Here is a 15054-nt window from a genome sequence, read left to right on the forward strand (position 1 = left end):
CAGCCCATATTCTTGAAAAGGGAAATTCGACTGCCTTTCTTGATAGAGTGACAAAAATTGGCAGACACACTTAAAACTACTACATAAGTTTGGAACAAATTATGTGATTGGAACATATTCTCCTTGCTCTGTAAGTATTGCTAAGATAAAAATAATTGCTAATGTTTTTGGAGCACTTGTCATGTGCCAGGAAGAACGCAAAGCACTCTCCATGATGTGAGTTACGTGACAATCCATCTCCACTTCTGTGAGATGGGTACTCTTATGTCCCCATTTCATCATTCTAGAATCTAAAACTTGAAGATCCTAGGTAATTTGTCCATGGTACTCAGGTAGAAAGTGGCAATCCCAGGATAGGATTGTTCGTTAAGCCAAAGTGTCAACCTTTCCTCAGTCTCTATTTTACCTATAGAAGATGAGTTTCAGGTACATCAAATAAATATCTCAAAGTTAATAAATGGGTTATAACTGTACTCAACCTCACACACAAAAATATACTATACAGCTCTTAATGATATGGAGAAAATATCCTCTTGGTAGCTGTTATGTGAAGGTTTTTGGGAGGGAGGAGGTTCAATTTGAGGGAAAGATGCTGTGATAACCCCTTTTTGGAGTAAAGGGAAGCCTCCCTAGCCATATTGCTGGGCAGGAGGGAGCTTCTTGAAGGGAGAGGTATTGACAGTTGTGGAAGAAGAGTGAAGAAATCAGGTGACCTTCCAACCTTCCCCACTTCCCACAAAAGAATCAGGAAATTTTAGAAGAGACATATTTAAACAACCCCCCACCCCCAGGTCTCTGAAAATCTTCAGTGAAATTGCAAAAAATCACAATGAGTTTGATGTAGTTGGATTTATTGTTTTAGAAGTTTAGAGGCTGAGATTTATATCATGAATTGCTCAGAATTAGCCCATGTTAATAAAGGAAGGCACTTACCTCTGGGTTTTTAAATTGTGCCCTATAACAAGTGGTTCGTGTCCTTGACAGAGTGATGGAATTCATTAACTAGTTTCAGGCCCACTAGGGGCCTCTTCATCCTTCCCAGTAATTGGCATCAAGCCCAATCTGTTCCAGGAAGAATGAATTTCCTCACTGAGCATCTTACTGAGTGCCTACAGCACTTGTCATACCGAGATATGAACAAACCTCAGTAAAACGAAATCCTGGATTGAGGGTCTGTTCCCCTTGTTTTGCCCATTCTGGTTATGAGGAATCTACTAGGAAGGTAGGTCTCACTTGGCCAGATACCTAAAAATTCTGCAATAAGTCCATGAAAACAATTCCAAGTACTCATTAAGACGAACCCAACACTCTGTGGTGAGAACCAAATAAATTTTATTACTTATGCTTAACACCAAAGAACTTCAAGGATTGTCTCAGGTTCCCTTTCCTTAGGAAAGTGATAAAAACTCTTAATCTGCCTAACTGAAGGCATAGTTCAGGTGTGATCTAGGCCATTTTTGTGTTTCCTGTGTTGTTGTTGTCCACAGTCATCTGCTGCCTCTTGCCATGGATTCTTGGTGGTAAATCTCAGCCTTGTCATAAAACAGAGTCAGTGAACACTAAGTGTCAATTGTTTCCTCCAAAATGCTTCCATTTCTTCCATCAAGCTCTGAAAAATCTGGCCCTGGTATTGTGAGTTCTGTAGCTTCCTGTCACTAACACTTGCATTCTCTGATAGTTATTGTGTTTTCCCTATAGAAATAGATAAACATTCACAGCACCAGAAGAAGCAAAGGTTTATGCCCATTCTCATGGAAGGAATCGGTTATATTCTTTTTTTTTTTTTTAAGATTTTATTTATTTATTTGACAGAGACAGTGAGAGAGGGAACACAAGCAGGGGAGTGGAAAAGAGAGAAGCAGGCCTCCCGCTGAGCAGGGAACCTGATGTGGGTCTCCATCCTAGGATCCTGGGATCACAACTTGAGCCAAAAGCAGACATTCAATGACTGAGCCACCCGGGCACCCCAGGAGTTGTTTATATTCTAATTAAGTCATATCTTAAAATGGATCCCTCGTTGTGTAGAAATGTGGATACTATGACATTTCCCTTGAAATACCTTTAAGTCTCTCCTTGTCAAGGTTCCCTTAAACAGCCCTGTTACATCGCTTTATAGAATGCTGTATCATTTCTCCAATTATTCACAACCCACCTTCTACAAAAGGACTTCATTGTGGTGTCTTCCTACTTCTCCACCCTGCTGACAATCAGACTTGACCATGGACTAGTTTTAGCCAATGGATTGTAAGTAGAAGTGACAGAGCCTGTTCCAAGAAGTCTCAAGAGTCATTGTGTATTTCTGTCATGTTTCTTGCAGTTTTCTGTATCCACAAATGTATATTCTAGATAAGGAATATTCCTTTACTCTCAATCCCACAGTGATTGAGACATGAAGAATGGTGGCGCACAGAGCTCAGCCAAGCTGGAGCTGACCTGCACGAGTCATGAAACATGAGCAAGGGACAAACCTTTGTTGATTTAAGCCACTGGAATTTGGGGGTTGTTCCTACAGCATATCCTCGCAAAAGCTGACTAAGACACTCACAATGTAAGCTACATGCTTACTGTGTAGAAGCCTCTGTGGAATATGGAGTTGTACCAGACACTGTGTCTGCCTTCTAGAAGGTTACAATCCAAGACAGAAGATTAGATGCCCAAGTATCTGTTAAAGTAGCAGAAGTGGCTAAGCTGATGAGTGAGGCAGAAGGACCATAAGGCTGGTTAACAGCATGAAAAATAAGAGGGGAGAATTTCACAAAGGAGAAATGATCAGGAGGCTCAGGGATGCAGACCCAGCAAGGAGAAAAAGAGTTGAGCAGAGTCTTCAGGGAATTACTTTGGGGTGAGTGGGTGAGGGGACTGTCAGAGGCAAGGGGTTAAGGAGGTGGAGAGGAAGCAAAGCCACCACGAAGGATTATTCTTTCCACATGTGTTGTGAGAGGAACCGCATCATTGGGGAAGTCAAAGATTGCAGGAGTTTCACAGAGTAAATACAGCAAGCATATTTGGGGGTTTCCACCCTTCCTTCACTCCCTTCCCATAGAACCTGCACCTGCCCGATGGGCCTGCTGAGGGAGAGGGAAATGGTTAGCCCCATGCTCCTAGCCTCAAATGATTAGACCAAGGTGGGCACCTGATTTGAGCAGAGCCAATCTAAGTTGCCAATGACATATCATTTGAATAAACAGCCTCAAAAGATGACTGGGGACAGTCACATTCCTTCTCAGAGGAGCCCCAAACTAAGAGGTACAGATGAAAGATGCTTCTTGGAATGGCTCCTTGAACTGAAAATCAAGTAGAGGAGAATACAGTGGCTCTTATCAGGTAGCGTACATACCTAAGTCATAGGACCCATAGGAAGTGGTTGGAAAAGAAAGAATAAAAGAACAACAGATACAGGGAGAAAAGAGGAGAAGCCATGAGTAAGAGATAACAGTAAGTAAATGATGGTGCTTCATATATGCCAAGCACTATCCTAAGTCCCTTATTTTGATACTACCTCATTTATTTCTCATAACAATCCCAGGAGATGGGTGCTACGATTATCCTCATTGTACAGACGCGGAACCCAAGACACAGGAGGTGGTGCCTCAAATGACTTACAGGAAAGCCATGATATAAAGCTAAGTAGGCTGCTGACTGCTGACTCTCTCCCTGTAGCCACCATGCATTACTGGTCCCTTGAAAGGGAAATGAAAGGCACTCCCTACAGCCTCTGGGAGCCAACTCTTCCTAAGCTCAGACACTTCCATTTTATTGGATTTTCTGAGACCATCCAAGCCATCCAGAATGGGTTTCAGCTCCTGGCAATCAAAATAACCCAAACCAAACCAGATGGGGAGATCTGGGCTTTCCAAGCGAGAGAGCCTAGGGACATTAGAGAGAAAAAAGGAGTGTCAATGGAGCAGACCTACAAGGAAGCACAGAGGGATGGGATTAGGGCAAGGGAGAGACTTTTCATCTCCCATAGCCAGGGCCATATGGCTTAATTTGACCATCCAGGCACTCACAGTGCCATATGGCAACCAGCTAACCAACCAAACAAGACTGACACATAATTCAGGCTGTACCTTTCTGGGTGGCTCTGCTACTAACACAAAGGGTGAGGTTGGGCTCACGTGTCTCCTCCTTTCTGGGCTTTGGTTTCTCTGTCAATAAGGAGGGAATGATGATTTAAAAAAAAAAAAAATGTAGAGAATTCGATTTATCAGGTCTTTGTGGAGATTACAAAGGTGCAGATCATCACAGTGGGGCTGCTCCCTGTGGCAGCCAGACCTGGCATCTTGAGTCAGGTTTTCCAGAGACATCCTCTGAGATGGAGGTGTGAGTACAGGAAGTTTATCCGGGAGTCTGCTCAGGTGCAACACCTGTGAGGACTGAGGGCTGCTGACAGAGAGGGAAAAGTTGCAGCAAAGGCAACAGCCAATTCCATAGGGAACTTGAGCTCTTCAGAATTGTCCCAAATGGAGTCATGGGGCCTTTGTACCCTACTCCACTGGGATATCATCAGGCCTAGGATGCCTTGCTAGGTAAGGCAGCCCCCTGTAGTCAAGGGCTGTTTCCAATGAGAAGCTCAGCTCAGAGCTCATTTTAGGAAGCAGTGCCCCATGTGGATGGGGGAATGTGTGATTCGGGCTTAAAAGGAAGGATCTGAGCAGTACATCCTAGCATCCCTTCAGTACCAGAACTGAGCCCCACTTCTCAGGGGCCAAATAGGGCAGAGGAGCCTGAACTTTGGGAAAGGTGGGGCACTGAGAGGAGCCAGTGGAGGACTACAGAAGGTTGTTCCCTACTGGTATAATCTCACTCTGTCCCTACCTGGAATCAGGGAGGTAAGTGACCATGGAAAATGCTGCATAAGTCGGGGTGTGTGGGGGAACTATAAAGGGACAGACTCTTGCATTCAGTCTGATGCCCGAGGAACTTAGTGAGGAGTCCAAGAGAGAAGCTGAAGAAAATGAGGCAAGGAAAGTGTAGGGAGGCCGTACAAGTAGAGTTTGAGCCACATTTAATCTGAATCTCCAAAGGGCAAGGAGGTCTTACATGGGTCACCTTAGACAAGGGCACATATCCTAGCACCACGCTGAATTTTGGTGATTTCAGATCTCCAAGAGCAAAGTAGAAACAGCTCTCTGTGGGGCACGTGTTTCCAGCCCCCAGCCGACTGTTGGAAGAGCTACTGAGAGTGTCCCTATCTGATTCAGGTGACACATGACAAGATGTGAGAGAGGGTAAGCCTCTGCCCAAAGCATTCTTGCTTTAGGAGCATTCTGCTTTAGGAATGGTTAGGACTGATCATGTCCCCCAGAATTCATATATTGAAGCTCTAGTGCCCAGTGTGATGGGAGCATAACACCTTTCATGAGGTCATAAGGGTGCGGCCCTAATCCAATACTGGTGTCCATAGGAAGAGAAGGGCTGGAGTGCACGCGCAGGCCAAAGGCCATGTAAGGACACAGTGAGACTGTGGCCATCTGTAAGCTCAGAAGAGAGGCCTCAGGTGAAACCAAACCAGACAGTACCTTGATCACGGACTTGCAGCCTCCAGACCGGGAAAAAAATTAATCTGTGTTCGTTAAGGCCCCCAGCTTGTGGTGCTTTGTTACGGCCGCCTGAGCAGACTGAGACAAGGGGCTAGCCAGCCCGGCAAGCAACGGACTGAGGAGGTTGGCGCCGGAAGCAAAGCCCATCTGTGTGTCCTCCTGTTTCTCTCTCTCCTCTGTCCTGCCTCGCACAGTCCAACGCCGGAGGGACTGGTGAGTGGCCAGGGTACACCTGGCAGAGTGGTGTTTAGAGGCTACACGTAGACTCTGGATATGCAAATGTTTAGTACGAGAAATCGGGGCCTCCTGGGTCGCTTTGCAAACTGGCTTCCAGCCTGGTGTTCCCAGCTGCGTACACTTGAGTAAGGACAGTGAAGAGAAGCAGCTTAGACACGTGCCTTCTGCGTTTCCGGCCGCTTGCCTGTTTGTTTGCTGGTCACCACGTATGTCACTGACCTGAATTCAGCTCTCCGAAAACATTCGTTTCACTGTTATTCTTTTAGTTCCACTTTGGAATTTGGATTTTAAAAAAATATGATCCTATTTAAGAAAATACCCAATGCCCAAATTGAAACTGAAAACCAGGAAGGTGAGCGTTTACTTCCTGGGCCTCCTTATCTGAAAAACGAGTCAGGTACACTAGATTTGTGGCTAAAAACATTTTTTTTCTTGAAACCACAAGAAGCCTGTCCTCAAAGGAAGAGCTACCGGCCAGCAGGAACCAAGGAGGTACCTGCAGCTGCCCTGCTGGGATCCCAAGGGGAGGAGCGAGTTTTAGAATCTTGCCCACCAAGGTGGGGCTTTACAAAGCAGAGTTTGAGAATGATTTACTACCATCTCCTAAGGCAGTTAGTACGGAAGGAGCCAGTGATGGCCACCTGCCTTTGTCCTCAAGAGGAAAGCAAGGCCAAACACTCTCACAGAGGTGTCTCCTGAGGAAGAAGATGGTAGGTAGGGCAGGCCCATGTAGACTGGGGTGGGGGAAAAGGTGAGAAGGTGTGGGGTGCTGGAGGGTTCTGTCAGGTCCAGGAGAGGCAGCAGGAAGCACCACCAGGGAACCACTGAGGCTGTCCAGCCTGCTCTCTATCGGGAGTCAGATTGGTCCTTGCCCTGCTGCTCCCAGCTTTGGTCCAGGGTCCAGAGGAGCGGGGAGAAATGCAGTACACTGGGAAAGATCAGGAAGGCCAGTCTTTACATCATCTGCCTCTCTTGTTAAGCTGGGATCCCCACTTTCATTCATTTCTGGCACCCTGTTTCCTTAACCATACTCCCCCACCCATTGTTCTAGAACAATGGGGTGGAGACAAACCTACCGCCCCCCAAAGTGACCCAGGCTCCAAAATTATTTAGTTCTCAGGCTTTGCAACTCTCATCACTGTGATTTTGGGTATTAAAACAGCTTTTCCCAAATTTTGGTTCACAGATCAACCCATTAGCATCATCTGAGGAGCTCATTTGCCAATCTCCTCAATAATCCTTGACGCAGGGCTTCAAAACCTGGCTCTGTAACAAGCTGCCCAGCCCAAGTGATTTCTGATGCAATTTGGCATCTGGAAGCTGCAGGAAGCTCTCTAGACTTTCTGGTTCTGTGTGTATGTCTGTGTGTCTGTTTGTCTCTGCTATGTAGTTCCAGATCTCTTTCTCCTTGGGGCCCCTCTCTTTGGCAGCACGAGCTGGATTTCTCGGCACTCTGAGAACATACCCATGGAGAAGTCTGTGCCTCCAGGCTCTTGTTGATATCAAGCTGAAAATGCAACTGTAGACGCACCCAAATTAAGATTTAACTATTGCTACCCTCATGCATTCCCTTGCCAATCAGCTGCCTCTCTCCATGACCTCTGGATGTCACTACAAGCCAGGTTTCTGTAGTTGCTGATGCTCTCAGAACAGGGCTCTCCTTCCCGCAAGCTCCAGCTGGAATGGGGGCATCTAATAAGCACTGCCCTGAGGGGCCTCTGAGCACCAAACAGCAGGCCCTGTTTCTTCCAGACCCCAGAGCCCAGGAGTAGTCTCATCCCCTGGTTCTGTCTACCAGGACTGGGGGCTGGGATGGGGGGAACTGGGGTCCTGCTGCCAGCCAGGCTTAAGGCAGAACGCTGCCACCCAGAGGGATGCCCTAAATCAGCAACTCATCAGGCAAAAGAAGAATGGAGAATTCTCTCTGCATCTTTTCATGAAGTCATAGACTCAATCTCCCATGCCCTTCCTAGACCCTAAAGGCAGCAGAAGATATGCACCAATTAGAGGCTTCACGACCCTGCTCGCCCCTCATCCGACGGCCAGGCAGCAGGGTACGGAGGACACGCACCCTTCGAGCCCCAGGGCAGGGACTTGGTCTTCAGAACATCTCACATGTTCTTTCAACCAGTATTCATTTAGTGGTGACTATACGGCAGACTCTGGAGGTTCTCTCAGAAATAATTCTCCCTCAGGCCGACAGCACGCATGGTTTCTGTGGGCCAGGAGCACGACTAACGTCTCATATGCATCATCGTGCTACAGTCCAAAATGTCCAAAGAGGAAGGAACTTCTCTTACCCCAGGGCAATCTGTCCCTAGAAAAGTCTGTGCAGAGTGATTGGCAGACCCGGGAGGGTGCCCTGGTCACAAGTCCAGGCCCTGCCCCACGTCCCATTTCACAAGGAAGGAAATGAGGTTCAGAGAGGCAGGAGTGGCTGGTTCTCAGTCTTGGCTCAGTCTCCAAACATTCCTGAAAATGCCAACTCCTTTAGCAGACACCTGCCATGTGTGTTTGTGAATACATGTCCTACATTATACACTCTACCATATTAATAGTGTAGGTGCAATGTACACTAAATTATAAAATTAAAAATACAGAGGAGTTGGAGTTCTAATATTTTCTGTGCACCCTGGCCCAAGGCTTTGCTAATCACATCAGGTACAGGTCTCTGATTCCTTAACTATTACAATGAGTACAGAGAGGATGAAAAAGGAGAACTACTTTGAAATTAAAGTGACTGTAAGTGAAAATTACTCTAAATCATAAGCATAATTTATTCCTATAGGAAATATCAATTTAGCCCCTATGCGTGTCAGGACTTGTGCTGGTGAGTACAGTGGGGAGGTTGCTAATAGTCCCAGCAAGAGCCTGTCCACAAAGGGGCAATTGCTAAGGAGATGGGAGATAGAAATACAATTGTTTTGGGTGCAGATGGAATGAAGGGATGGCTAAAACACTAGGTCCTATGAGACCTTGGCAGGGGAGAGGCAACCTGCCCTGTGTACCGTTAGTGATGTGGCTAATCCTTATTCTCCTGACTATGAGTTCACGGTACTTATCAAATATATTGTAGCAGAACACAAGCTCTACTCTAAAGGGCTGAAAACAAGACAGTGTGTCAACTGCCATCCTTGATAGCATCTGATCAGTTCTCATGTATGAGCCCATCATGCCTGCATGAGACAAGGCACTAAACCTGTCTAGAGAACATAAGCCAATCCGGGCAATCCATATGTCTGGGTGTTGGAAATAAATTTAGAAAGGCACGGTCCCACTGGATTATACCACCAATGCTGAGAGGAAATGGAGGTGTAAATATTTGGTGCATCTATTGCCTAGAATGACAAATGTGGGGACCAAGAAAGTACATTAAATACATGTGGGCCCTTTCCCCCTAGAAGTTCCCCTCCATGAAATGTTCCCTGGCCAGAAGCGTCTGGCAAACCTTTGTTGTTTCCTCTGCCCTCGACAGAGTCTGGAGAAAGAGAGCATGAGTGGATGATTCCACGGCCATAGTTGGGAAAGGACTGCAAGCACACACACCTCCTGGTGATGGCTCATTGCCATCATGGCATCCAGAGGACAGATTATCAGCAGGGCTGTCAAGAAAAGGGGCCAGAGAAGAGGCAGAAGCCCAAACTAGCTGTTGGTCTGGAAGGAAGGTGCATTAGTCTGCTAGGGCTGCTCTAACAAAGTACCACAGACTAGGTGGCTTAAACAACAGAAATGGATTGTCTCATGGTCCTGGAGGCTAGAAGTTCAGGATCAAGGTGTAGGAAAGGCTGTTTTCTTGGAAGGCCTCTCTCCTTGACTCGCAGGTAGCAGTCTTCTCCCTCTGTCCTCTCCTGGTCTTCCCTCTGTAATGTCTGTGTCCTAATCTTTTAAGGACAGCAGTCATACAGGATTAGGACCCATCCTAATGTCCTCATTTTAACTTCATTACCTCTTTCGAGACCTAATCTCCAAATATAGTCACATTTATGGTACTGGGGCTTAGGACCTTAACATATGTATTTTGGAAGAGGACATCATTTTTCAGTCCATCACAGAAGTGTTTCCTTAACTTTGTTAAAAACGAAACAATGAGAGGAATATCAAACTAACCAGCTCACTGTATAAAATGTCATAAAGGTTTCAACAAGACCTGGTGTGAATGATGGGAAGACTGACCCAACTTGTCCACTTTGAGCCAGGACTCCAGGAGTACCAGCTGCTACCCATAGCCTTCTCTATAACAAGAAGATGCTATGGACTGAACATCGGTGTTCCTCTCAAATTCATAGGTTGAAATCCCAAATGCCAGTGTGATGGTATTAAGAAGTTGGGCCTTTAAGAGGTGAGGGGAGAGCCCTTGTGAATGGGATTAATGTTTTTATTAAAAAAAAAAAAAAAAAAAAAAAAGACAAGAGCTAGCTCTCCCTCTCTGCTCTCCACCATGTGAGGACGTGAGAAGAAGGCCATCTGCAAACCAGGAAGAGGGCTCTCACCAGTACAGAAACTACCAGCGTCATGATCTTGGACTTCCAGCTTCCAGAACTGTGAGAAGTAAAGTATTTGTTATTTCAACCACCCAGTCTATGGAAACTTGTTACAGAAGCCTGAGCTAAGACAGATGGTGAGGACTCTAGGAGTGTGATGACCCAACCACGCATGTGAAAAGGAAGAACCTCCTTGATCACCAAAGTTTGGGTTGCATTGCCCAGTGGGGTGGAGCTGTCTGCGGGCAGCAGCTGCACAGGCCCCGCGGAGTCTGACCACAAGGTAGAACTACTAGGGGTTAGGCCTTGGTGCTTGCTCTTCTTGTCCCTAGATTCTTATTAACCCATTGGCCTCAAGGCAAATCCCCTTCTTTGAAATGCGGTGCCTCTAGGAGGCAGTGCAGTCCAGTTTGGAGATCTCTGTTGCTGCGGTGGCCTAAGTCTCTGGGACTCCTGGAGAGGAAGCTCTTGCTGATAGGACAGCAGGGATTTTCCTGGGTGCTGACACCAGGAGGCATTTGTAACGCTGGTAGCAGCTCTGCATGGCTCTAATCTGGTTTATGCAAACCCAGTCATTTTGCAGTCCACAGGGAAGGCTAGGAGGAGGGATTTGCTTTGATCTATTATCAAAAAAAGTTTTGCATTTACGTGGGAATGGCTAATGCTAAAAATATTGCTGTTTGGGAGAAATGTGCACCCATCTATGTCTTAAATTCAGGTATTTTAAATGATACTGTGGCATCTTGGAACACCCAGCATTAAACAAACAAACGTGAAACTCCCTGTTTCATTCTTCAGATAAAGACCAAATGAAGGGAGGTGCCAGGCATCCAAGCACTTGTGCAAGTTTCCTGCCTCTTCTCCTGTACCAGAGTCTTCCAGGACCCTGTGCTCCAATCGGGCCATAGCGACTTGAAAGCAGAGGAATGCTTTCCATCAAGGGCCCTGACACGAGACTCTATACATGAAGACTGGGGAGTTGGCACCATTGTTTCAGAAAGGATTTTCTTCCACATTCTGCTCTAGCCCAAGGGAATGGGATCCAAAGAGTCAGGAGACTGGGTCTGAATGTAAACACTGCCTCTCACCAGCTGTAAGGGATTAGCTTAGGCAGGCCCTTAACCTCTGAGTCTGATCTTCTCCTTTGTAAGATGGACCCCTAACCCCCAACCCCCAGCTACCTTCCTCCTGTTATGGGGCTTTTGTGAGAATTAAATGGAGCAGTGTAGGTGAAGGTACTTGTAATGATAAAGCATATACTTGTAGGGGATATCTTTGGGTTTTGTCACCGAGCATCTTTTACCTCTCCTAGTAACAGCATATTACAACCTAAATTATAACCTGTAGCCTAAATTTCCTCGGGACAACAAACTTGATCCTGATTACTCCCTGGGCTACAGGTATACTTGACCCTGGACAGTCCCAGAGCTGGGGGTGTGGCTCCTTGCCTAGGAGCATCCTCCCAGCCATCTCCTGTGGTGGACTTGCCCTCAGAATCCTTTCCAACTGCCCCCCACTGTGCTGTCCATATTGCAGTGGTTTAAAAAAACAAAAACAAAAACAACAACAAAAAAAAAGCTTTCTAGACTTTTGTACAGGCAATTATATGAATTTAAATTATTTTCCAAAATTTTTCATTCAAACTAGATTTGGAAGGCAGGAATGCAGAAGAGATAGTTTTCCTATGACATTCACATTTTCTGTAGGCACACATGCTCATAGACACTTCCCATGTACAGTGGTTTGACCTCTGGTCCATTGTGTCTTGGATTTCAGAAGCAGTTTGGAGGCAATGTCAACAGCTTCCTGGCCTCCTGATCCCCAAATCACAAATAAGACATGTGATCTTGAATTCAACTGTTCTCATGGTGGCCTCCTGATTCCGCTTCCTTCCTGAGTATTTCAAGAGTCATAGCTCTCCCTAGCAAGTTCATTCCACTGTATTCTGGGAGTCATTTCTAAAGCTTCAGTCTAAAACTTCCTCCTTTAGACAGTGGAGCTTGAAGACGGGTCAGCTTGAAAAACTATGACCATCAGAAGGACAAACCCCTTCTCAGACACCATCAGGCTTAAGTCCACTCCCTGTCCCAAGTTCTCCATTTGTGCTTTGGGGGACCAGCAGCACTATAATGAGGCCAACACTGTAGCTATTCCCCACATGGACATTGAGACACTGAAGAAACTCAACAAGAATAAGCAATTAGTCAAGAAGTTGGCCAAAAAGTATGATGCCTCTTTGGCTTCAGAATGTCTGATAAAGCAGATCCCATAAATCCTGGGTCCAGGCCTGAATACACTGGCAAGTTCCCCTCATTGCTGACCCACAATGAGAACTTGGCAACCAGAGTGGATGCAGTGAAGTCTATAATCAAATTCCTGGTGAAGAAGGTGCTGTATCTGCCCGCGTCTGATGGCCATGAGAAGATGACCAATGGTAAGTTTGTGTACAACATCCACTTGGCTGCCAGTTTCCTGGTATCACTGCTCCGGAAGAACTGGCAGAACATCCAGGCTTTATACATTAAGAGTGCCATGGGTAACCCTTAGAGCCATACTAAAGTGGAGCTTAATTAAACCCTAGTGCTACCAATAAATAAATAAATAAATAAATCTATCTCCTTACAATTTTGCAAGCATTCAGTACTAGATTTGAATCCCTAGATTAGAGTAGAGTAGCTTCTATATTCTACAAATGAAGCCTGCCTGGTACAGAAGAGGCAGACATTTGGGACCCCAGGTGGACCAACGGGGAGTCAGATCACAGAATTTCATTCCAACGGTTGATAAATAGAGGCTAACTTTCCAACAGACTTGGAGGTTATAAGGCCAGAGCTGCTGGCAGCCATCTTATCTTGCCTTCACAAAAGAGCTTGTTTGAGAAAAGCATCAATGAGAAGGGGCCAAGACAAGAGATGAGAGGAGCCTGATCTTGACACCATTTGGATACCTGAATCAAGCAACGTCTTGTGCCAAACCCATTCCTGGACTTTGCAGTTACTTGAGCCAGTAAGTTCCCCCTTCTATCTGAGACAGAGTTGAGCTGGTCCATCATTTGACCAAAACATAACTTACCAGCCGTAACGGTGACCACAGGAGAGAAAAAACCTGCAGCAGTAGTCAGATGGCTATAGATCACATAGTCTCAACCATAGGTCTGCATCAGAATCACCTGGTAGCATCTTACAAGGTACAAGTGAACATGTCTGGGCCTGGGCCCTCCAGGTCACATGAGAGACACCTGTGAGCAAATGGAAAATTCTCCCAGGTGAGCTGGTTTCCACATGTACCTCTGGAGAGTGTGGCTACTGTGGATCAACTCACAGGGAAGGGAGGATAAGGCAGTGGTCATTTCTTGAAAATACTTGAATGTTTGAATCTCAGTTCAAAGCACTCACATTATTTTTTATTTAATTGTTATTTTCTCCTTTTAGGGTTAAAAAACCTTTGCATTAAATCACCCAGTATTATAACCACCAGATGAGAATACTATCGAGTGAAATATTTCAGCCCAGCTTGTGTAAGCTGAAGCAGCTGGGCCATTTTTTAAAAATTATAATAAATAACTGAATACATAATCAATCCCTCGAGTACCCACCCGCTCTCTGTTCTATGTGCTCCCAGAGCTATGATTTTTCATATTTATTCTATCCCCCCAAAAGAAAAGCAACATAGGGAAAAATGTTGACAGACTGTTCTCTGTGACGTCAACCAACAGAAAAAGCTGAAGTGTTGATGCTCATTCCAGAAGGCATTTCTACTGTGGGTTTTGGTGGATGCAGATTTAGAACAACCCTTCCTTTTCTGGAATAAACATTAACTATTTAATACCAAAAAGGTACCTGAGAAGAGAAGTCAAACGCTTTGATGTCTGCAATGTGTCCAAGACACAACACAGGCAGAAATGGGCCTACAGACCTAAATATTGATCAAGCATTTCTCAAGGGTTTGGTCAGGTCTTGTGTAGCCAGAGATGAACCAGACATGTTCCATTGGTTCAAGAAATTTATAGTCTACCAAGAAACAGACTTGGTAAAAAAGCATAATCATTTGATGAACAATTTTATCTTTGGAATAAAAAACCATAAGAAGACAAGTCTGAAGAATAAGTTAAGTGATCAAACTAGCTGACTCTGAGGTCTGACTCGTAGGGTGGCTCTAAAGTCACTTCCCAAAGATCATTACTGCAAACATCATGAGCCTCTTAGAATGTGTGCATAACCTCCTGAGGTACTACTTTGAAGGGGCAAATTCACTCCATGTATAAGTTTGTTTGTTCCTTTTTTGGTTTTGTTTTCAGAACATATATAGGCAAAAAAGATCCCATGATTAAATGCTTGGTCGACAGAATTTTTCTCTAAACTGAATTTCCTCAAGCATTCCCTGGATGTGAATACTTATTAGGCCACATAAGCATTAACATTCAGTTATACTGGCCCATTGCCTGGGCTCTGGCATCCCCTGGAAGGCTTCTGCTGGGTATTGGTGGAGACGACTCTGTGTGAAAGAACAGTCTCTGCTCTCAAGACCTCTGGCCTGGCCCCTCACTGCTGACTGCTGCCCATGAAGGCACTCGTGGCCTTTTTGGCCAGGATCTCTGGGAGCAGTGCCTTCCTTCTTGAACCCCTGGATGCAATGTAGACATAGGGAGATAGACCTTCATCCTAAACCTGTGCTGTGTTTGTCCTCAGGACCTGGGTCTCAGAAGCCCCCGTTGCAAATAGGTCTTTGACCTGCCCATAGCTTCTTTCCAATCCCAGCCCCTCTTCTACAGGGCAGGGGTTGCAGACAGCATG

At 45.6% G+C, this 15054-nt stretch overlaps 1 pseudogene; it reads left to right on the plus strand.

Moving 5' to 3' along the window:
- Positions 1–10292: 10292 nt before the first annotated feature.
- Positions 10293–12808, plus strand: LOC101694410 (annotated as a pseudogene).
- The last annotated feature ends 2246 nt before the right edge of the window (positions 12809–15054 follow it).

Source organism: Mustela putorius, unplaced genomic scaffold, assembly GCF_011764305.1.
Source record: "Mustela putorius furo isolate JIRA1106 unplaced genomic scaffold, ASM1176430v1.1 tig00003867_pilon_pilon_pilon, whole genome shotgun sequence".
NCBI lineage: Eukaryota > Metazoa > Chordata > Mammalia > Carnivora > Mustelidae > Mustela > Mustela putorius.